Raw genomic sequence first — 24768 nt, forward strand, 5'->3', positions numbered from 1 at the left:
CAAAAGTTTGGACACACCTTCTCATTCAAAGAGTTTTCTTTATTTTTATGACTATGGAAATTGTAGATTCACACTGAAGGCATCAAAACTATGAATTAACACATGTGGAATTATATACATAACAAAAAAAAGTGTGAAACAACAGAAAATATGTCATTCTAGGTTCTTCAAAGTAGCCACCTTTTGCTTTGATTACTGCTTTGCACACTCTTGGCATTCTCTTGATGAGCTTCAAGAGGTAGTCACCTGAAATGGTCTTCCAACAGTCTTGAAGGAGTTCCCAGAGATGCTTAGCACTTGTTGGCCCTTTTGCCTTCACTCTGCGGTCCAGCTCACCCCAAACCATCTCGATTGGGTTCAGGTCCGGTGACTGTGGAGGCCAGGTCATCTGGTGCAGCACCCCATCACTCTCCTTCATGGTCAAATAGCCCTTACACAGCCTGAAGGTGTGTTTGGGGTCATTGTCCTGTTGAAAAATAAATGATGGTCCAACTAAACGCAAACCGGATGGAATAGCATGCCGCTGCAAGATGCTGTGGTAGCCATGCTGGTTCAGTATGCCTTCAATTTTGAATAAATCCCCAACAGTGTCACCAGCAAAGCACCCCCACACCATCACACCTCCTCCTCCATGCTTCACGGTGGAAACAGGCATATAGTGTCCATCCGTTCACCTTTTCTGCGTCGCACAAAGACACGGTGGTTGGAAACAAAGATCTCAAATTTGGACTCATCAGACCAAAGCACAGATTTCCACTGGTCTAATGTCCATTCCTTGTGTTCTTTAGCCCAAACAAGTCTCTTCTGCTTGTTGCCTGTCCTTAGCAGTGGTTTCCTAGCAGATATTCTACCATGAAGGCCTGAAGGCAAGAAATCCCACTTATTAAACCTGACAGGGCACACCTGTGAAGTGAAAACCATTTCAGGTAACTCCCTCTTTAAGCTCATCAAGAGAATGCCAAGAGTGTGCAAAGCAGTAATCAAAGCAAAAGGTGGCTACTTTGAAGAACCTAGAATGACATATTTTCTGTTGTTTCACACTTTTTTTGTTATGTATATAATTCCACATGTGTTAATTCATAGTTTTGATGCCTTCAGTGTGAATCTACAATTTTCATAGTCATGAAAATAAAGAAAACTCTTTGAATGAGAAGGTGTGTCCAAACTTTTGGTCTGTACTGTATCTCAGGCTCACAATGTCGGTGCCAAGATACATCTGACCACAGACACGTGGTCTAGCAAACACGGGCAGGGAAGGTAAATCACTTTTACTGCCCACTGGGTGAACCTTCTGAGTGCCGTCAAGCATGTAACACGTGGCTCCCGTGTGGATTTGGTGTTACCGCCACTCTTCTTCTTCTCCTCCTCCTCCTACTCCATCCTCCGTCTCCTCCTCGGCTGACTCCTACTTTTCCACTGCTACAGCCTCTTCCGCTGCGCCCCCAAGATCCCCAGAAGCTATTCGACGTGCCAGGTGAGACATTGCCATGCTGTGCTGCAGCTGTTGTGCCTGGAAGTCAAGAGCCACACCGATTCTGCACTGCTTTCAGCTCTGTGGTCAAAGGCCGATCAGTGGCTAACCCGCTCAATTTGACAGTTGGTAAAGTTGTGTGTGACAATGGTGCCAATCTGCTGAGCGTGCTGAAACAGGGCAAAATGACAAACGAGCCGTGCATGGCATACGTCCTGAACTTAGTCATGCAGCGATTTGTGGACAAATACCCCGGGGTCCAGGATGTCTTGCACAGGCCAGTAAAATCTTTGGCAATTTTAGAAGATCTTACACGGCCATGGCTCGCCTTGCTGACGTTCAGCGGCGACACCACCTGCCCGTCAGACGTCTGATTTGTGACAGCCCGTTGCGCTGGAACTCCACAATGTATATGCTTGATAGGCTGCTCCAACAGCAATGTGCTGTTAACGACTGCTAACAACAAATTTTTGGGGCCTGTACTGGCCGACAGTGCAGGGAGACTGCAGGGAGACCTATTCTGCATCAGTTTTACTTATTTATTCCTGCATCATTACTTATTCCTACATCAGCTGTAAATGTAATTCAGCTGTAAATAAGATGGGAGCATTTATTATTCCACTGCCAGCATGCCAGTCTGTACTCCTTAGGTGGGACAGTTCTTAATGATGACCATCCTCATCATTTGCTGACTTTACTTCTTCCAAATCATCCTTCAAAGTCTCCATATCCTAGAAAAGTCAGCAAGAGGTAGAGAGAGGAGGAGCTGGACGTTCCTGATGACATATTCTCATTGATATTAGATGATGTGGAAAAGGAGGAAAAGCAGATGGCAGAAGAAGGGGTCCCATCTGTAGGGCAGGAGAATGCTCGAGTTGGAGAAGTGGGTATGCCAAAGCTGATTAATATCCTGTGTTTACTATCAAACTGCAGAAGATTGCAGGCCAGAACAGCAATTATATGCATATTGTCCCCCACCTAACCAGCCAAACCCTATACAAGCAACAGCCCCTGTTTAAAGATGCTGTGCAGCCATTAACAATGAAGAAGGACTATACAGTGTGGTCTTCTATCTAAGGCAGAGCGGCCTGGGCATACCTGATTTATAGCAGTTCATGACTAATTAATTTGTAACAAATTTAGTTTCTTGGCTAACATAAGCAAAGTTGCCAAATTGAATTTTTCAAAACTTTACTCATCTATAATTGCAATATATTGATTGATCTTTGGATGTGTGAAGGTTTGTGTTCCCTTCCTAGTGCCTGACGTGCCAAAAAAATGATCAGTCAAATACTATAGTGTCCATATAGACTGTGCCTGCCATAGTGCCCCATAAACAGTGCCCACCTTCTGGGGCCACTATATACAGTACATTTCAGAGAGTGCCTACATGTTCAGTGCCTGCAGAAAATGCCCATCTAAGCATGCCCGCAAGGGAGTGCCCCTTAAAAACATACAGTGCACAGTACACCTATTTTTAGTATGGCTGTTCTATTCTCCCTATGTGTGAGGGAGGCAGAATTTGACTGGCAGCTAAACTCCCTACTAGCAACTCATTCACACAGGAGTAACATTACCTTGAACTTTTATTACAAGGATAGGGTGAAACTGAGAACAGAAAGAGAGAAATATGCTTATTATAGCAAATAAGCACATGGCAATATGCTAATACATTGCAGAATACCATAAGTATGAAATTCAGGTCACATACAGCATATCATATCAATGTGCATGAATGTACAGTCCTTGGATCCTAAGCTAGACTATCTGATGTACCGGCGATGCCACGTTAGACTGGATAAGGAGGATGGCTGCAGTGAAGTTATGAATGAATTACTTGCAGTTTGCAGCAAAGATCCAGATTGGTTTTACCAGTTGGAGGTATGTCCCTGCACAGTCTGACACTATACAATCAGTGCTGCTAGTGTCAGAGTGTGCAGGGACACATATCCCCAACTGGTAACACCCATCTGGGCCTCTATTGCAGACTGCTAGCAATTCATTCATAACTTCTAACAGGAATAATAAAGAAATTGCCAACATGGAGTCAAAAGAATAGATGCTCCAGAATTGATATTACATGGGGTAAAATGGAAAAATGTTGGCACATGGCCTCAAGGACATGAACCTCTCCAGACAAGTCTGTTTTAGACTTGTCAGGAGAGGTTCATGTTCTTGCCGTCCATGTGCCAACATTTTTCCATTTTACCTTTTTACTTTTAGGAGGCTAAAAGGGTTGATTTTTCCCATGGTCATTGATGTAGCTGTTAATAAATCTCTATCCATATCTCAGCACCGCGGGGAGGCTGCGCTGTCGCTGTGTGTTTGTCGCTCATGATTGATGTGCATATGTTTATTTTTCTCGGTGCACTCCTCCAAGCTAGCATTTCTATTTATTTGCCTTCCAATGTCAAAAACACTTATTAATGTGGATATATTTGCCAAGGCTGATCTCTGTGTACAGAAATGACCTCATCTCTCTGCCATCTAGTGCCCCTTCATTGACACTGGCAATAGTGATGAGGGGTGCTGACAACTTCTCAGCAAACCGAGTAGTCAGAGGCGCTTACACGTCACAAAATCTTAGCTTTTACACAGACTTTCTGATTTACTGTAGATGCTGTAAATGTTATCATGGACTATGATTTTCTTTGGATACATTTAGATATTTCTAGTAGGGGGGCAGTCAGACAAGTAACTTAAAATATGAAGTGCAGCTAGTAGCAAAAAACCTATTTAACCCCATCCTGCCACAACTGTTTTCCATATTTTTTTTTTTACTCCCTGTCTTCGAAGCCCAACCTTTTTTCTATTCACATAGCAGCCGGATGAGGGCTTCTTTTTTGCGGGACAAGTTGTACTTTTGAATGGCACTATTTAATGTACCGTACAATATATTTGGAAGCTGAAAATAAATTATTACAGTGTTGACAATTTATATACTTTTTGTCATGTTTTAATATTTAATAAAAAAAAAAGTTTTCTTTGCATTGCCATGTTCTGACACCCATAACTTTTTCATATTTCTATAGAGCTGTGTATGAAGTATGTATAGTTAATTTTTTATAGTTTGGACATTCTGGGACGTGGCGATACCTATTATGCTTACTTTTAAATTTTTATATGTACAATGGGAAAGAGGGAGTAATTTGAATTTGAAATTCTTTATGCTTTTTTTGTGTTTTTCAAAACTTTATGTTCTTACCTTTATTTTTTAACACTTGGGGGACTTGAACAGGCAATCATTAGATCACTTCTGCCATAGAATGCAATGGCTTACCATTGCAGACCAGGGGAAAATAGGTGTGTTCCTATTTCATGAACATACATGTAAACTTTCATACATATTGCTTAGGGAAGTGACATCAGCCCACGAATGGTGTGTTAGGAGCTTCTGAATATGGGTTTCCATGGTTGAGCAGTTGGTCACACGCCTTAGAACATAATAAGGAATACCAAGCGTTGGCTGAAGAGGTATAAACCATAAACTATGGAGTAGAGGAAAAGTGTTCTCTGGAGTGAAGAATGCTGTTTAACTCTCTGGCAGTCTGATGGGCAGATATGGGTTTGGTGGATACCCAGAGAAGACTACTTACCGGCCTGCATATTGAAACTGAAAATTTAATATGAGAGATAAGTGTATACAGATATTTATATGGTTCGGGCTAAGCCCCTCTTTTCCAGAGGAGGGTCAATACAACATACAAGGACATTTTACACAATTATATGCCTCTGACTTTTTGGGAAGTTTGAGGATGGCCTCCTCTTGTTCCAGCATGATTGTGCCCCTGTGCACTAAGCAAGGTCCATGAATACGTTTTGACAAGCTTGCTAGGAGGAACGAGGCCTAACCCCAACCCATCAAACATCTTTGGGATAAATTGGAACAGAGATTATGAGCAAGACTTTCTTTGTTCAATACCAGTTCCTGAGCTCAAAAATTCTGTATTGGCTGAATGTACACAAATTTCCGCAAAAACACTCCAAGTTCTTGTGGAAAGATTTCCCCAAAAAGTGACACTGTCATAACCACAGAAGGGGATTTGGCTCCTTATTAATGATTTGGAATGGGATGTCCAACTAGCTCACATAAAGGTTATATGGTAAGGTATTCACAATGTTTTGGTCATTTAGTGTAGTTATGGGGCCCCACATTGCACATTACAAGGGCTGAGGGTGTCATGATACAGAGGAAGTAAGCAGAGAGAATTCCCCAAATCTCATTAAAGTTGAGAGAAAATGAACCATACACATTACACTTTATCAAATGAATTAATTTAGCAACATAAAAAACTATTAAAAAATCAATTGGAATAAGCTCTTTAATTTTTATAATTCCTCCCATCAAACGTCTCCGCATATCTCTCCATCTGGTGCATTTATAGAGGACATGCTCTGAGCCGGCTGCTGCTTAATTGATTTCTAGGGTTTCAGTCTCTTTATGATAAAATTTGAAGAAATGGGAATATTCAGTTTACATTTCAGTTCTTTTTTTTTTTTAATGAAAGATATAAAATACATACACTGTCTTACCTGGTGAAGTGTGCAGCCCTACGGCAACAAATCAATATTTCTTGATAAGCTAGCTGAAATGAAATAAACGCTATGATAGCCATCTGGTAATAATGACCCATGGTGGGTGTTATGTAGGAATACCACAGATTTCTGATTACACAATACATACATAATAGCTGCTGCACTTTTGTTAGCACTTACTGTATAGTTTTGAGATAAGTGAAAATTTGTTCTGTTGTGTTTTATTATCTCGCTTTTACGCTCTTTTAGTTTTATTATTTTATTATATATCCCAGAAATAAGAGGGAAGAATCATTTTACCACATGAATCTATATATTAAAGGGGTTGTGCAGCAATTTTTATTGATGACCTATCCTATGGGACCCTCGCCGATCAGCTGTTTGATGAGGAGACAGCGCTCCATGCGAGCACCACTTCCTGGTCATTACACTACACATCGTCTACTGTGGAGCGGCAGCATAGTGGAGTTACAAGTACTTGTTCCTCTTCAAATAGCTGATCGGCAAGGGTCCCATATGTCAGACACCCGCCGATCAGATATTGATGACCTATCCTGAAGATAGGTCATCAATATAAATGAATGGGTCCGTGCATTGTCCGCAAAAATTGTGGAACGGACACGGAAGAAAAACACGGTCATGTGAATGCTCCCTTAGGCCTCATGCACACGACCGTTGTGTGTATCCGTGTCCGTTGTTCCGTTTTCCATGATTTTCTGCGGACCCGTTGACTTTCAATGGGTCAGTTGAAAACTCAGAAAATGCACCGTTTGTCATCCGCGTCCGTGATCCGTGTTTCCTGTCCGTCAAAAAAATATGACCTGTCCTATTTTTTTGACGGACAACGGTTCGCGGACCCATTCAAGTCAATGGGTCCGTGAAAAAACACGGAGGCACACAAGATTGTCATCTGTGTCCGTGATCCGTGTCCGTTTTTTCGTATCATTTTCAAGGCAAACTTGAGAGATTTTTTTCCCCCATTTTTATGGTCTGGTGATCCTCCAAAAATCAAGGAAGACACACGGAAGAAAAAACGGACACGGATCACGGAACAACGGAACCCCGTTTTGCGGACCGTGAAAAAATACTGTTGTGTGCATGAGGCCTTAGGGTAGGGAAAATTACGGCCAGTGCGCAAGCGCGGCTAACTACAGAACATCCATCCGATATCCGCGCCTGCGCAGTGTGGGGGTAGGGAGATCTGATGGCCATTTTTTCTGTTAAATAAATATATATCCGGAGATCGGATGGATGTTCTGTAGTTAGCCGATTTTTGGAGGATCACCAGACCAGAAAAGTGAAAAAAAAATCTGTCAAGTTTGCCTTGAAAATGATAGGAAAAAAACGGACACAGATCACGGGCGCGGATGACAATCTTGTGTGCCTCCGTGTTTTTTCACGGACCCATTGACTGCGCCTGCGCAGTGTGGCGGTAGGGAGATCTGATGGCCATTTTTTCTGTTAAATAAATAAATATATATATATATATATATATGTATGTATTTATTTAACAGAAAAAATGGCCATCAGATCTCCCTACCCCGACACTGCGCAGGCGCGGAGATCGGATGGATGTTCTGTAGTTATCCGCGCTTGCGCACTGGGCCGTAATTTTTCCCTACCCTAAGGCTGGTGAGGCTCTCCGGCGAATGCGCAGTGTACTGGTATCCAGCTGAACTCCGCTGTGAGATTGCCCTAAACCGTCGTTTTGCGCATGTGCACATCGGCACAACTCCGGCACGCCTCCTCACGTCATTTCCGGTGCGACCGGAAGTTACGAGGTAGGGAAATCTCACGAAGTAGGGTAATGTAACGTTACACCGGCCTTTGGGGTTTGCGAGCTGTGCGGCCGCACAGGGCGCCATGACACAGCCACTGGCGGATCCAGGGGGGGCAACGGGGCAATTGCACTCCACCCGAGCTGGCGGCGCGATAGGGGGCGGCGGCGGGGGGCCCAGGGAGATGAACGCTTCTATTGTGGAAGCGCTCATCTCCATAGTCATCTGTATCGCCGTCCTCAGGACAGCGATACAGATGGCTGTGCTGAGGCAGAGGAGGGAGAGGTGTGTCCTTTTCTCTTCCTCTGATAGGCTGCAGGCACTAGGCCGGCAGCCTATCAGAGGCTGGTGCAGGCGGCGCGATGACATCATTGCGCCGCCTGAGCTGTACAGCGCGGGATACAGGTCGGAAGAGGCCTGCATCGCTGACACTGAGGTAAGTATAAGTGTTTTTTTGTTTTGTTTTTTATATATGCAATACTTTTACTGGCACATTGGGGGGCTGTTATTACTGGCACATTGGGGGGGCTGTTATTACTGGCACATTGGGGGGCTGTTATTACTGGCACATTGGGGGGGCTGTTATTACTGGCACATTGGGGGGGCTGTTATTACTGGCACATGGGGGGGCTGTTATTACTGGCACATTGGGGGGCTGTTATTACTGGCACATTGGGGGGGCTGTTATTACTGGCACATTGGGGGGCTGTTATTACTGGCACATGATGGGGGCTGTTATTACTGGCACATGATGGGGGCTGTTATCACTGGCACATTGGGGGGGCTGTTATTACTGGCACATTGGGGGGCTGTTATTACTGGCACATTGGGGGGCTGTTATTACTGGCACATGATGGGGGGCTATTACTGGCACATGATGGGGGGCTGTTATTACTGGCACATGATGGGGCTGTTATTACTGGCACATGATGGGGGGCTGTTATTACTGGCACATGATGGGGGGCTGTTATTACTGGCACATGATGGGGGGCTGTTATTACTGGCACATGATGGGGGGGCCGTTATTACTGGCACATGATGGCGGAAGCCGTTATTACTGGCACATGATTGGGGGGTTGCTCTTGTTACTGGCACATTATTGGGGGCACTATAGGGGCATCTACTGAGGCCACAAAGAAGGGGTATTTTATATGGGGGCTCTGTACAGTAACATTTTATACTGGGACACATTATGGTGGGCACTGTGGGGAAGGGGGGAGAAGAGTACTATGGGGCCATCTACGGGGGGCACTAAGAAGGGGTATTTTATACTTGCAAATTAAGGGGGACACTGAGGGCATCTACTGAGGCATTTTATACTGGTACATTATGGGGGGCACTAGAAGGAAGGGGGGAGAGGAGCACTATGGGGGCACTGTATAGGGGTATTTTATACTGGCACATTATGGGGGCACTATGGAGACATTAGCTCAACTGGGGGCATTACAAGGGGGCATTTTTTGCACTGTCACATTATAAGGAGAATTATTTCTACTGGGGGGGCATTATGGTGGGTTTTATTACTCCCCCATGGTATAAAACCCCTAGTAGCAGCACCAGCCTCTCCCTGCTCTGATATCCCTCTGCTCCTTCTCCAAATCCTTATTATGAAATCTTTCTTATTAGGATAAAACACAACGTCAGCTCCACCGAGCCCCCGGCCAAAGTGTTGAAGTGGTTTCCGAGATCCCCAAGGGCCAAGCCAAGTAACTGTAAGTTTTCATGTGAAATATGTTTGTTATACACTGTGTAATCTGTTCTCTAAGCACCATTGTTTTGTGGCGGCGGACAGAAAATATTCTGGAAGTGCCCCTCCCGAGACCAGGCTCTGGATCCACCACTGGACAAAGCTCGCAGTCGGTCTCTTACAACAGGCCGGCCCGAGATTGTGTGAAAAACTATTTGTTACAAAGATTGTTTTCCTCTTTGTGTATGTTTAGGTGAAACGGGGGGGGGGGGCGCTACAAGATTAGCTCACACAGGGTACCTGAACACCTAAGGCCAGCCCTGAATATAAATTGCTGCACAACCCCTTTAACCTATAACCCAAACCTACCACATCCTCCCACTTTCTTATTCAGAGTTCAGTGAAGAAAAAACAATTTTAGTTTTTACTTAAATTTTTTCTTTTACAAAAAAAATTGTAGTTGACCAAGCCTCTTTCTCTGCCCTTCTAATAATAACCTCTGCCATTAGTAAGACTGTGTAAAATAAAAAAATTCTGCTGCGCACAATATGCCATATATCCTAAATGGGGGGGTGAATAAGGCCGATATGATGTACTGTATATGTTACGGTCTTGTATTGAGGTTTTGGAAAGAGATAGTGGAGTATCATAGAAAAAATAATGTTTTTCTAAATATTCCTACCGATCCAGCATTATACTGTACATATTGAGGGATGACAGTTGTAGTGTCCCACTATGTAAATGTGGGCACTACACAAGGGTCAATTGGGCCACGTTGTTCTCCACCTCCTGTGGAACAGGTCCATTGTATTTTATGTGATGTTTTATGTGATTTTTCCTGTGTATCTCTTGTATCAGGCCTGTTAGGGTGTAGTTCCTCCTCCTAGACAGTAGAGGGAGCTAGGGAACCCCTAATATATATATAGTCAGGTCCAGACCAGAGAAAGGAGAGAGTATTTTCAGAAGCCAAGTGTTGCACCCTAGCCAGAGGATAGCTGGGGATCAGCTTCTGATATGCAGCTAGATACCCCAGGCTTCTAGCTTGCCACCAGGAGAAGAAACTGCCTCCTGAGAAACCTGAAGTTCCTATAAGAGTACAGAGCAGAGCCATTATTCCAGCCAACCTGAGAGCTGAAGGGAAGAACAAAATATTTAAAGCAAGGAGACATATACCTGAGGAAGTTTTCCCTAACCAAGGATAAATCCAGCAATAGGGCATACGGGCCTTGGGATAAAGACAGACAGGATTCTGAGGAAAGGGCAGCCTGATCTGTAAGTGTTTAACCCTCTGAGTATCTTGCAAGAACATTGTGCCTGCCAATTGATGTAAAGCCTGCGTGTTACTACCTCTTATATATGGAACTTTGACCAAAGACTGTACATAGTTAACTCCTTCAGTAAACAGAAGTTTTGGTTCACCACAACATCGTGTTCCTCAATTATTCCTACCATAAATCGGTGTGCCACCGTTACTGGCACTGGCGTGACGAATTTAAAGGGATCTTGCCACAGGCACATTAAACAAAACCTGCAACATCCAGGGCACCTCACCTACCATCAGGCCTGGTACCTATACACAGAGAGTGCCCCAGAGGACCCCTGTGCCAGCCTCTCCATCACTGCTGTACGTCTGCCCAGGGTATATAAAAGACTGTGAGTACTATAACCACCCTCGGTTAGTAACTACCCCTGTGACCTCACCATTCGCCTCACCCTGTAGGGCGGTGTACTGCACAGTTTGATAAATTTTCCAATTAATGATAATGATGGGAGTGTGATGAAGCTTATTTATAGCCAGGAAAACAGTGGCACTAAGAGTCATTGGCTGAAGTCTACCAAAAAAAAAAAACTTATTTGAAAAGATTTTGTATAAGGGGAATAAAAAGGAAAATGATTTTAGACAAAGTTAGCAAAGATGGTCCTTTACTAACTATAAATAGGTTTTCTGGGATATCCACTATTAAATTGGCAGGAGTACAACTCTGACACCTTGCTGTTTGAAGGAGCCACTGAGTGCCAGACCCAGGAATTGGAACATCATAGCTCCATACACAGTGTAGTGGCCGTGCCCGGTTACTGCAACACTGTTCCCCTTCAAGTGAATAACAACAGCTCTGCAGTAACCTAGCACGGCCACAACACAATATACAGAACTGTGCTGCAGTAACCTGGCACGGCCACTAGACAGTGTACAAAACTGTGCTTCAGTAACCAGGCACTGACACTAGACCAGTGATGGCGAACCTATGGCACGGGTGCCAGAGGCGGCACTCAGAGCCCTCTCTGTGGGCACCCGCACCCTGGAAAAATCTATGGTGTACCAATATGCCTTAGAGTTTTCCTGCCATTCATCAGTACAGGGCACACCATGAACAGCACAGGCAGAGCACTGAATGCAGGCAGGCTGTTATAGCTAAATGATAAAGTACATGGAAGATATACTATATTGGACTGTAGTATTCAGGTTACATTGCCGTGTTGGCACTATGCGATAAATAAGTGGGTTTTGGGTTGCAGTTTGGGCACTCGGTCTGTAAAAGGTTCGCCATCACTGCACTAGACAGTGTACAGAACTGTGCTGCAATAACCAGACATGGTCACTAGATAGTGTACAGAACTGTGCTGCAGTAACCAGGCATGGTCACTAGATAGTGTACAGAACTGTGCTGCAGTAACCAGGCATGGCCACAACACAATGTACTGAACTGTGCTGCAGTAACCAGGCATGGCCACAACATAATGTACTGAACTGTGCAGCAGTAACCTGGCATGGCCACTAGACAGTGTACAGAACTGTGCTTCAGTAACCAGGCACAGACACTAGACAGTGTACAGAACTGTGCTGCAGTAACCAGGCATGGCCACAACACAATGTACTGAACTGTGCTGCAGTAACCAGGCACTACCACTAGACAGTGTATAGAACTGTGCTGCAGTAACCAGGTACTACCACTAGACAGTGTACAGAACTGTGCTGCAGTAACCTAAGGATAGGTTATCAATATTAGTACCAAAAACCTCCTTTGATGCATTTTTTTTCTTTCATTTTTTTAATGTGGTTTACCCAATTTAAAGTATCTCCAAGAAGCCATACTTTGATAATTATGTTTAATTTCACTGTTTTCTTGTGGCAGATACTTTTTGAACAGGAAGTGCAGTCATTAAGTTGTTGCTTTTGAATTAGCTTCTCATAAAGTGACAAGTGACTGATTCTTTGTCAGAATGTTCAATCAATACCACGATGACAGTTTTACCATCAGCGGCTCAAATTGCTGAGATTCGTTGTTCACTCAAGAGTTGAGATCGAAACATAAATTAAAGGGATTCTGTCACCTCTTTTTACCCTATAGAGATGCGGACATGCACGGCTAGATCGCCGCTAGCATGTCTGCAATATACCTGTCCCATAACTCTGAGTGGTTTTATTAGGTATAAAAAATGATTTTATATATATGTAAATCAGTCTGGTAAGGAGCCCAAGGGGCTGTACTAACCGTTCTGGAGCCCAGCCAAGCCCCCCTGTGAAGGAGCCCAGCAATCCAGGAATCTCCTCCTTGCTCACGAAGTCAGATCGCCGCACCCATTCATTCTCTATGGGGCAGAAATGGATGTGGACAGCACAGAGTGTGCTGTCCGTATCCGCATTTCCGGAGCGTGCCGCCGATCTTCCGGTCCACGGCGTCGGAAAAAAGATAGAACATGTCCTATTCTTGTCCGCAATTGCGGACAAGAATAGGCAGTTCTATGTGGGTACTGGCCGGGTGTATTGCGGATCTGCAATACACTACGGACGTGTGAATGGACCCTTATGAAGCAAAGATGGGAACCATTACTAAAGATTAGATGGCGTACCCAGTCTGTCTATATATTACATGGACAGGCTCTGTAGGAGAATTGACCAACTGCAGCTTTCTCAAATTATACCAACTGATTGCTGGTGGTCTCTGTAGTCAAAACCATGGTATTCAGCGGACCACCATGTCTACTTCTAGCTAATCCTTTTAAAAACAGCTAGGCTTCAGAGACTGAATAGCAAGACAATATCTTAAAGGGAATCTGTCACCGTGAAAATGCAATATAACCTGGCATCAGCATGTAATAGAGCAAAAGTAGCTGAGCAGATTGATATATACTTCTGTGGGAAAAGATTCAGTATGACTTGTATCTAATTCATTTAAATTCCTGCTCATTCTGGGCTTTGAAGTCGAGGAGTCGGTCCTATCAGTGATTGACAGCCTTCCCTCTATGACTGTGCATACAGAGATACCTGTCAATCACTGATAGGACCGCCTCCTGGGCTTCAAAGCCCAAAATAAGTAGGAATATAAATGAATAAAATACATGTTTTACTGAATGTTTTCCCACAAAAATATACATCAATCTGCTCAGCTCCTCCTGCTCTATAACCTGCTGCATGCAGGTTACATTGTATTTTCCTGCTGATGGGTTCTCTTTAAATACTAAATAAAACATTTCCTGGAATGAGGTTCAGCTGCAATATTTAAACAGTCTATGCGGAGGATGGGGTATGTTTTTGCAAGAAAGTACCCAGGTTTTTCTGGTCTCATACAACCCCTTTAAGGGTCATATCTTTTGCCAGTGTGTGCTTTTCATTGGCTTACAGAAATGTTCTGTATTATTCATTTTTGTATAATGAAAAGTTATTTAAAGGGGTTGTCCAGCTTTGAAACAATTTTCAGCAGATACCCCTCCCACCAGAGCTCAGTTCCTGCTCCACAGGTGTAGCTTGTGGTCATTACTGCTCCTCTATTTAGTCTGGACTCACACTTCATACCATGCGGTTGATATTATCTGCCTGAAGTTGGAAAATCTGGTGTGTGGTCCTCATCTGAGTTCCTGCTCATCCATTTTCTATTGAAGATAAGTGTACTTCCCTTTGTATTTTGTTGTTCCCATTTGCTCGTTGTTTACTAGGCCTCAGGGAGACGCTGGTTTGTTCATCTGGGAAGGAACCAGTGGTCTCAGACCCTGTCACTACTCCTAGGGATATTCAGGCTTACTAGGGCCTAGGTTTACGGTGTATGAATAATCCTTCCTTCAGGGTCTATTCATACTGACAGGAGTCAGGGCTAGGATTCTGGGCTAGGTGGTGGCCTTTTCCCTTTCCCTAGCCGTGAGGCCTAGTTTCTGGTCATTTTCCTTCTGTTGTCATTCTATGTACCTCCCCCCCTCCTACATTGGGACATCACCGCACTCTGGGTCCCTGCTTGTCAACTTCTGAAGTGGGCAGGGGTCATATTTGCCACTACAGTTAACCACTGGCCATTGGCTGCAGAGGCACACTTGACCCCTGCCAAATTGTTTCAAAGCTGGAGAACTCCTTTAACCCCTTAAGGACATATGACATACCGGTACGGCATGTTTCCCGAGTCCTTGAGGACACATGACGTACCGGTACGTCATGTGTTGTTCCGATCATCGCCGCCCGGCGGGTGGTGATCGGAACAAGGTGCCTTCTCAAATCATTGAGCAGGCACCTCGGCTAAATGCGCGGGGGGGGGGGGACCTGCAGTTTGCTGCGCTTTCTGCAGTTTCTGATCCCCGCGGTCCTGTGCCAATCAAACCATCATCTCATCCCACAAAAAATGAGACCCTACCTAAGATAATCGCCCAAAAACTGAAAAAAACTATGGCTCTCAGACTATGGAGACACTAAATCATTATTTTTTTTCAAAAATGAAATCATTGTATACATATTAGGTATTGCCGCGTCCGTGACAACCTGCTCTATAAAAGTAAAAACATGATCTAACCTGTCAGATGAATGTTGTAAATAAAAAAAAATAAAAAACGGTGCCAAAAAAGCTATTTCTTGTTACCTTGCCTCACAAAAAGTGTAATCTAGAGCAACCAAAAATCATATGTACCCTAAACTAGTACCAACAAAACTGCCACCCCATCCCGTAGTTTCTAAAATGGGGTCACTTTTTGGGAGTTTCTACTCTAGGGGTGCATCAGGGGGGCTTCAAATGGGACATGGTGTCAAAAAAAACTGTCTAGCAAAATCTGCCTTCCAAAAACCAAAAGGGGCACCTTTCCCTCTACGCCCTACTGTGTGCCCGTACAGTAGTTTACCGCCACATATGGGGTGTTTCTGCAAACTACAGAATCGGGGCAATAATAGACACCTTACTATTATATACAGCCAATTGAATCAAATATACAGACACCTTCTTATACCAGCGTCTGGTTCTGCGGGAAAGTAAATAGGGAGCCAACATCTGGTCATTGAGGTCCACCCCTCCCATGAGCGAATTATAGTCGTGGACACAGAGGGCCTTTTTAATGACACTGGTTGCTCGTTCAATTTGGATTGTCGTTTCTGCGTGAATGGAGGAGAGCATGTAAACGTCACGCTTGTCTCTCCATTTCACCGCGAGCAGTTCTTGGTTACACAAGGCAGCCCTCTCCCCCCTTGCAAGACGGGTGGTAATGAGCCGTTGGGGGAAGCCCCGGTGACTAGGTTGCGCGGTGCCACAGCAGCCAATCTGTTCTAGGAACAAATGCCTGAAGAGGGCCACACTTGTGTAGAAATTGTCCACATAAAGATGGTACCCCTTGCCAAATAAGAGTGACACCAAGTCCCAGACTGTCTTCCCACTGCTCCCCAGGTAGTCAGGGCAACCGACCGGCTCCAGGGACTGATCTTTACCCTCATAGATCCGAAATTTGTGGGTATAGCCTGTGGCCCTTTCACAGAGCTTATACAATTTGACCCCATACCGGGCGCGCTTGCTTGGGATGTATTGCTTGAAGCCAAGGCGCCCGGTAAAATGTATAAGGGACTCGTCTACGCAGATGTTTTGCTCAGGGGTATACAAATGTGCAAATTTGGTGTTAAAGTGGTCTATGAGGGGCCGAATTTTGTGGAGCCGGTCAAAAGCTGGGTGGCCTCTGGGACGGGAGGTGATGTTGTCGCTAAAGTGCAGGAAACGCAGGATGGTCTCAAATTGTGTCCTGGACATGGCAGCAGAGAACATGGGCATGTGATGAATTGGGTTTGTGGACCAATATGACTGCAATTCATGCTTTTTTTGTTAGGCCCATGTTGAGGAGAAGGCCCAGAAAAGTTTGAATTTCGGAAACTTGGACGGGTTTCCACCGGAAAGACTGGGCATAAAAGCTTCCCGGGTTGGTGGCTATAAATTGAGTGGCATATCGATTTGTTTCTGCCACAACTAAGTCCAACCACTCCGCAGTCAAGAACAGCTCAAAAAACCCCAGTGCCGAATCGATCTGAGCTGTCTCAACCCGAACTCCAGACTGGGCGGTGAAAGGGGGAACTACTGGTGCGGCTGAAGTTGGGGGCTGCCAATCAGGGTTTGCCAACACCTCAGGGACTTTAGGGGCTCTACGGGCCTGTCTGTGCGGTGGCTGCGACGGGGGAACTACTGCACGTGCCACCGTACCAGCTTCAACTGCCCTTCTGGTGCTCGCCACTTCACCATGTTCTATGGCAGTGCTGGTACTAGGTCCAGGATGGGCTGCGCTGCTGGTGTATGCCTCACCACGTAATCTGACAGCGCCAGCCCCACTCTGCTGCCCTTGAAGCGGATCCTGCACAACCTGTGGTCTAGCAACACGCCTGGTGGTATCAGGGACCTCAACCTCCTCGTCCGAACTTTGGGTCAGACTGCTACTGCTTTCTACAGGTTCATATTCTGACCCGCTGGATTTGTCAGATGAGGTTTCCCATTCCTCATCCGACTGTGTCAGAAGCCTGTAGGCCTCTTCAGAAGAATACCTCTTATTTGCCATTTGGACTACTAAATTTAGGGGGTATTCCCTGAGACTACCCAAGAAAAAAAGCAAGCCTGTCTTACAAATGGGAGGCTAGCGAAGTACCGGAGGCCGCTGCGGTTGATAAAAAATATCAAAACTGATTTTTTTTTTTATCGCCGCAGCGCTTGTAAAGTGATTGTGCAGTGATAAAAAAATAAATAAATTTTTTGTCACTGCGGCGGGGCGGGCGTGGGTGAACGCATGTGTGTGCGACCGATCAGGCCTGATCGGGCAAACACTGCGTTTTAGGTGGAGGGCGAGCTAAGGTGACACTAATACTATTATAGATCTGACTGTAATCAGTTCTGATCACTTACAGATACTATAAAAGTACAAATGCTGATTAGTGATACGCTAATCAGCGAATCAGTGACTGCGGTGCGGTGGGCTGGGGGCGCTAAACGATCGCTAACTACCTAACAAAGGGGCCTAAACTATCCTAAACCTATCAGTCAATACCAGTGGGAAAAAAAAAGTGACAGTTTACACTGATCACTTTTTTCCCTTTCACTAGGTGATTGACAGGGGCGTTCAAGGGGTTTAATTGGGGTGATGGAGGGTGATCTGGGGGCTAAGTGTAGTGTTGGGTGTACTCACTGTGAAGCCTGCTCCTCTGCTGGAACCAACCGACGAAAAGAACCAGCAGAGGAGCACAGCAGCCATTTAACACATTATATTTATAAATATAATGTGTTAGATGGCTTCTGATTAGATTTTTTTAAAATAATCAGCCTGCCAGCGACGATCATTGGCTGGCAGGCTGATGACGAAATTGGCCTTTAACTTTTGCCGGCCCGCGATGCGCATGCGCGGGCCGGCTCTGAACGAAATCTCGCGTCTCGCGAGATGACGCCCCGGCGCGTCCAGGAGGAATTACAGGGCCGCCGCAAAGACGCATCCCTGCGTGCGGCGGTACTGAGGAGGTTAAAGTGATACTGGTCAGATTTGCAAAAAATGGCCTGGTCCTTAAGGTGAAATAAGGCTGTGTCCTTAAGGGGTTAAGTTTCATTGTAGGTAAATGTATCAGAATGTCATCCAGAGTATGGTCTAACCTAAATACAGAGATCTGAACAAGTTTTCAGACTATGTTCTCATTCACTTACTGCATTCAGAGATCTTACATAACTGAATGATAAAGAGATGCAATTCAAAGAACAGGGGCACATCCAGATAAAGTAAGAGTGCCGGCTCACAGTATGCAATACACAATGTGAAAAAAAGAGAAAAAGAATACTGAGACAGGAGCCGCACATCTAAAATATATCACATTTATTTAAAGCAACAGACACGACAAAAAATGGGTTAAAATCGTTGTATACAGGAGTGGCACTCCTGAGGAAGCCAGCAAGTCTGGCGATACGCGTTGGGCTTCTTTCCTGACCACCACACATACCCCCACTATGCTACCTCTATGATAAGTATTCCAGCCTTTTAATCATTGTTGATGGTGATGGATTTCATGCACTTTATATTGTGATACATTCATTGATGTGGGGGCATGTTTATGACTTTGTGGTGAGCCAGGGTGGCATGTGCACATACATGGTTCACATGGCCCTGATTTGTTGTATACAACGATTTTAACCCAATATTTGTCGTGTCTGTTGCTTTAAATGAATGATAAAGAGACACATTGATTAATCCTTGTTTCCATAAAACGGGATTCACTATAATTCATAGAATATCACAAAGAATAAAAGCTGGACTAATATATATCAAAGTTAGTGTCATAGTGACAATAATTAAATGGCTGCTAAAAGGACTGTTGATTACATAAAATGTACTGTAATGTAATAGGTTTTATATTAGTGATTTACATCCATGTAAACTATAATATTGTAAAACTAAGTATAATGTATCTGGAAAAATCTGGTCTAACTGCATGGAAAATTTTGAAAGATAAGCAATGAAATCCTTCTTTTCTGCAAACAACTATGTGAATAACTGCAGAAGCAAGTGTCACTGAGCCTGCAATGACATTACAAAGGGGATTCGATCAGGTAGATGCATCAGGATCCTGCAAACCACCTGTTGCTGTTTTCTACAAATTTGCAGAATCTGATGTAGTGCCCTTGATGGGCAAGACTGCTTTCTGTATTATTTTAGTAATTCTAACAATTTCAATTACATAATGCTAAAATATTAAACCGCTCTCCAGAGAGTATTTGTGCCAACACCAGGGGTGCAGTGGAGGCAGGAGATTTCCTAATACCAGGAAACCCTCCCCTTCAGCCAACTGACCCCTACAGTTAGAGAAGTACAGTAAATCATAAACTGATTGTTACCACCAGTAGAGGGGACTTGCTGCATGTAGATTTATACATTCTATTTAATTTAACATTGGTAAAAGCTGTATGCAGTTATACCCCTATAGTGGTGCTGTTAAAGCAAAGTGGAAGATTTAGACCCCTGTAGCAGAAAAAGAAACATCTCTGATGTAAAGCTTTATTATGAAAAAAAAACCTCTTCTTCACCTTAGACCACCAACGTTTTTATCATTAACTAGTTTAAAACATACCTAACATTTAAGCAAACTTTGCATTATTCAATAGTACAGTGTGTGTAATAACTTGTATCTGGCATTTTTATTTATTTTTATTGATCTGTATGCTGTATCTCTTGTTTACAGTTCTTCCAGATCTGGTGAATGGAGACTAGCTCCCATCCACCACAAACAAAATAGAGGAGAATCTGCTTCCTATCTTTCTCACAGTCACTTAGAAGCAGTCCCAGGATCAAGTAGGGCATTATAGGGAAGAACTGACCTGTGCTGATATGAATAAAGCACATCAGGCTGAGACATAAACTGTATTTAATTGGTACAGTTTCTCTGGCTCGCCTATCTCTTCCTCACTCCGCCCCTTCTGTCTCCATAGTCTGATATTGACATGTGAAATCAGATAATTCTGTGAGCTGCTCCCTCTCGAGGCAGATTGAGGACAAATTTCAGAGAGAAAAGTGTTTGGCAAGTGGGAGAAGCTGATAACTGGAGAACTAGACATTTCTCGCTGATAAGATATATTACAAAGTTTTTATAGTGGTTTGTACTATTATTAAATGCTAAGTTGTGTTAAAAGTTAGTGACCTTTGAAAACCTAGACTATTGAGGATTTAATAATTAATATTATTATGCTTTACTGCCCTAGACTGTAAGAGATAACATCAATAACCTTTTCTCTATTCTAGGACAGCAAAAAGCATTAGATGGTAGCTGAAACCACCCTAGATCTCCAGGCTGTCACAGTTCTCCTGGCCTCTGCTGCCTACGTCCGGCTGCAGTGTCTGGCTGCCGGGGGAACCAGGGCCTGTGCTGACGTCCGACCCCCAGGCTAATAAGGAGGTGCCAGGGCGCTCGGTCGGCAGCTCCATCTGGCGTAAGCTGCCTTTCTTCAGTATAAAAGGCTGGTACCTGCATGTGCAGGTGCAAGTGAATTTATTTTCCTCTGGCTCCCCTGCTGTTCCCTTGCAAGTATTGAATACTACTTTGGCTTTGATTTCTGGATTTTGGTATTGTGACTTAGTTTTTGGCTTCTGGCAATTTGGTATTGTATCGACCTCCTGGTTCTGCCTTTTTGGCATGTCTGGTTTTCTCGTTTGCCTCTGGCATATCTTGTACTGCACTGTCCCACTGGCATTTGACCCTTTTTCCATACAACTACTCTTTTATTGTTCATCTGTTTGTTTGTCCCTGATTGTGTGTTACCCCTTCACATTTTGCAGTATAGGGACTGTTGTCCAGTTGTGGGGTCACTGCCTAGGGTAACCATGTAAGTAGGAATGGATAGTGAGTCCGGGCAGTTTTAGGGCTGCATTATCCCTGTGTGTGACGTAGTCGTGTTATCCTGACACAGGGGCGCTAATCCATAATTATCCTAAATTCTCATGGATGGTACCATTAAAGGCTATGCATACCTGTGGGGGCATTTTTTTTATTATTATTGCATTGCACTTATTTTGAGCTAACATAATGTTTTCATTTGGTCTTTATTAAAAATATGGAACCCTTTTTCTGTACAGAGCTGGCATGCTCTAGAAACAAGATCTGGATTTTCTCTCTTTTCTGTCAGTTGGGGAGCTGACGGCTCCTTATCTCTGCTCTCACATTATAAACACTCATTAAAGGGCTTCTGTCACCCCCCAAAAGTAATTTTTTCATTTTTTGGCTACTTAAAATCCTTATACAGCGATTTTTCAATATATAGTGCTCTTAGCCTTTTTCGTTCACTAGGTTCTTTAAAAAACGGACTTTTATAATATGTAAATTACTTCTCTATCAGCAAGTATAGCGGTTACTTGCTGGTAGCAGCCACATCCTGCTTTAAAAAAAACGCCCCCTCCTCCTGTTGATTGACAGGGCCAGCGATCTCTCTCGTCCTCTGGCTGGCCCTGTCTGCGTTATAAATCTCGCGCCTTCGCCGTACCGGTCTTCAGTCGGCGCAGGCGCACTGAGAGGAGGACGCTTGCTCGGCCGCTCCTTCCTCAATGCACCTGCGCCGATGACGTCACATCTACACCCGGCGCAGGTGCGAGATTTATAACGCAGACAGGGCCAGCCAGAGGACGAGAGCGATCGCTGGCCCTGTCAATCAACAGGAGGAGGGGGCGTTTTTTTGAAAGCGGGATGCGGCTGCTACCAGCAAGTAACCGCTATACTTTCTGGTAGAGAGGTAATTTACATATTATAAAAGTCTGTTTTTTAAAGAAACTACTGAACGAAAAAGGCTAAGAGCACTATATATTGAAAAATCGCTGTATAAGGATTTGAAGTAGCCAAAAAACGAAAAATGACTTTTGGGGGGTGACAGAAGCCATTTAAATTTCAGTTCTTATCTTACTGATAAGAATGTGGATTAAATAAGTGTGTATGTCCTCTTAGTAGTTTAGAGATAAAAGTTATTAGCTGACACTTCGCACAGTTAGAAAAACAGTTAACCCTTTGTGACAGAACGGCTCAATATCTTTAATAAAGGCTAATTGAAAAGATTATTTTTAGCCAAAAATAAGTAAAATGCATTAATAAGCAAAAATTGCCTCTGAAAGTGTACAAAGTCTTTAAACCATTTAGCACCCTAGACCACTACAGATACTAATTTTTAAACTGTAAACTACTCTAAACTATGACCAAGCACTGAATCTATCTTAACATATTTTCTCCAATGCTGTAATGGAAATAATACCCTGCCATTGAAAAGTTTCAATTCTCCATATTAGGCAAAAAGAATGCCAGGGAGACATTATCTGTGACTTTGCTGTATTTTTCTATTTACAGATCACTAGTAATAGTAATCTAATTGCCATTTGTCATTAGATTAATATATCATGTATTTAATGAGCATAGAGACGTGCAGGGTAGACATAGACAATGTATTTCCTGTAACTACAGTGAGGAACAGAAGTATTTGAACACCCTGCGATTTAAAAATCATGGAGGGGTTTGAAATTCACATTGTAGGTGAAGTGCATTCCCGAGAGACAGAATAAATGTTTTTTTTTTTTTGTTGTTGTTTTTTTTTAAGGAAATCACATTGTATGGTAGTAGTTAGCATCTAACTGACTGCGGGGTGGACAGGTGTCTTTAAAGAGCTCAGACAGGTGCTACTAAGTTAGATTAATGAGTGGAGTAGAGGTGGACTTTGAGGTCTTTGAGAGACAGAATTCTTGCTGTTTCTCAGGTGTTCAAATACATATGTTCAGCCGTGCAAGACAAATAAATCCTTTAAAAATCATACAATGTGATTTCCAATTTTTTTTTTTTTATTCTGTCTCTCAGAGTGGGACTGCACCTACAATGTGAATTTCAGACCTCTCCATGATTTCTAAGTGGGAGAACTTGCAAAATTGCAGGGTGTTCAAATACTTCTGTTCCTCACTGTAAGTTAATTTAAAAGAAAAAATCCATTATTAAAAGAAGTAAGATTTTGAAAGAAAGGAGAAAAGCCTTTACAACTAGATTAAAATAGCAGGTTGTAACATAAAATGAGTGGACAGTATAAAGAATAGTGCTGTCCAGAGATCAATTTATTTACATTGCCTGCAGCGACGTCTCTCATTTCTCCCATGGTTGTTCCACACATTTTACCTTTACTATTGCTTTGATACCCTGTCTCTCTACTACTATTTCACTAGAGCTTTAGTTGTTTTGTGCTTACTGTACATCTCTCTGGCTGAAAGTTCAACTTGCAAATTACAACCCTGAGTTGCATTCAGCAGGGATCTTATAATGTTCAAAAGTAGTCAGAGTTCCTGCAGACTTCTGCGCTATTGTGGTGTGATATGTAACCCCCATTGGCTTTTATAGGTTTTCTGTAGGCTTTTGTCTCATTTTCTGTGACAAGAGAAGAGAGAATAATAGCATTACTTATAACTGTAACTTATACACTGACACTCCATACAGAAATGGTCTGGTATTTTGAACATGACATTTTTAATAAATGATAATACAAAAAACATTTGGGATAATTTGTAAATTAGAACCGAATTAGTTGCCCATAGCAACCAATCAGACTCCACTTTTCATTTCCAAAGGAGCAATCAAAAGTGAAAGATGGAATCTGGTTGCTATGGTCAACTAAGCCAGTTCTAATTTACACCAGTTTGATAAATGACCCCCATTGTGTTCTAATGCAAATGTAGAGATCTTAATAAAAAATAAAATTGCATAGATTTCGTGAATCATGGGATGTTTTGTTCAATGGCCAATGCAAGAAAGTGACTTTCTTCCTTTACAACTGTATAAACATTTCATTGCTGTCTGTTGGACTTTTTCAAAAAGCCATGTTATGGAAGTGGGTGTGGAAGCACTGTGTCAACTAGTGATGAGCGGCAGGGGTCATATTCGAATTCGCGATATTTTGCGAATATTTTTTAGAATATTCGCCGAATATTCGAAAATTCGCGATTTTTTTTCTTGAAAAAATCGGCAAAGTAATGATTGTGTAATATGCGAATTTTCGTAATTCTAATTTTCGGATTCGAATTTTTTCTTGCGAATTTTTCAACTTACAACTATTAGACAAAGATTATAGCACTATATTAGCTAAATTGCTCTATATTCGATTTTTCGAATACTCACTATATTGCTATAACTTTTTTGTAATATTTGTAATATTCTAAAACAAGAATATATAGCAATATAGCGAATATTGGAAAAAACGAATTTAGAGCAATTTAGCTAATATAGTGCTATAATCTTCTTTGTTTAAAAGTTGAAAAATTCGCAATAAAAATTCGAATTCGAAAATGCAAATTACGAAAATTCGCATATTACACAATCATTACCTTGCCGATTTTTTCAAGAAAAAAATTGCGCTTTTTCGAAAATGACCCCTGCCGCTCATCACTACTCCTAAAGTCAAGTATATTGCAGCCTTCTTATTGGCCCACAAGCTAGAAGCAGGAAGGGATCATGTGTACTGATTTAAAAAAAAAAAAAGGAAAAAAAATCGAATATTCGAAATTACGAATATATATAACTATATTCGAAATATTCGCGA

At 43.0% G+C, this 24768-nt stretch overlaps 1 protein-coding gene across 1 annotated transcript in view; it reads left to right on the plus strand.

The window, feature by feature from the left end:
* Positions 1-24768, plus strand: part of TRPC5 (transient receptor potential cation channel subfamily C member 5) — a 302759-nt gene that overhangs the window by 173404 nt on the left and 104587 nt on the right. The window lies entirely within an intron of this gene.

This window comes from Bufo gargarizans, chromosome 9, assembly GCF_014858855.1.
Source record: "Bufo gargarizans isolate SCDJY-AF-19 chromosome 9, ASM1485885v1, whole genome shotgun sequence".
NCBI classification, from domain to species: domain Eukaryota; kingdom Metazoa; phylum Chordata; class Amphibia; order Anura; family Bufonidae; genus Bufo; species Bufo gargarizans.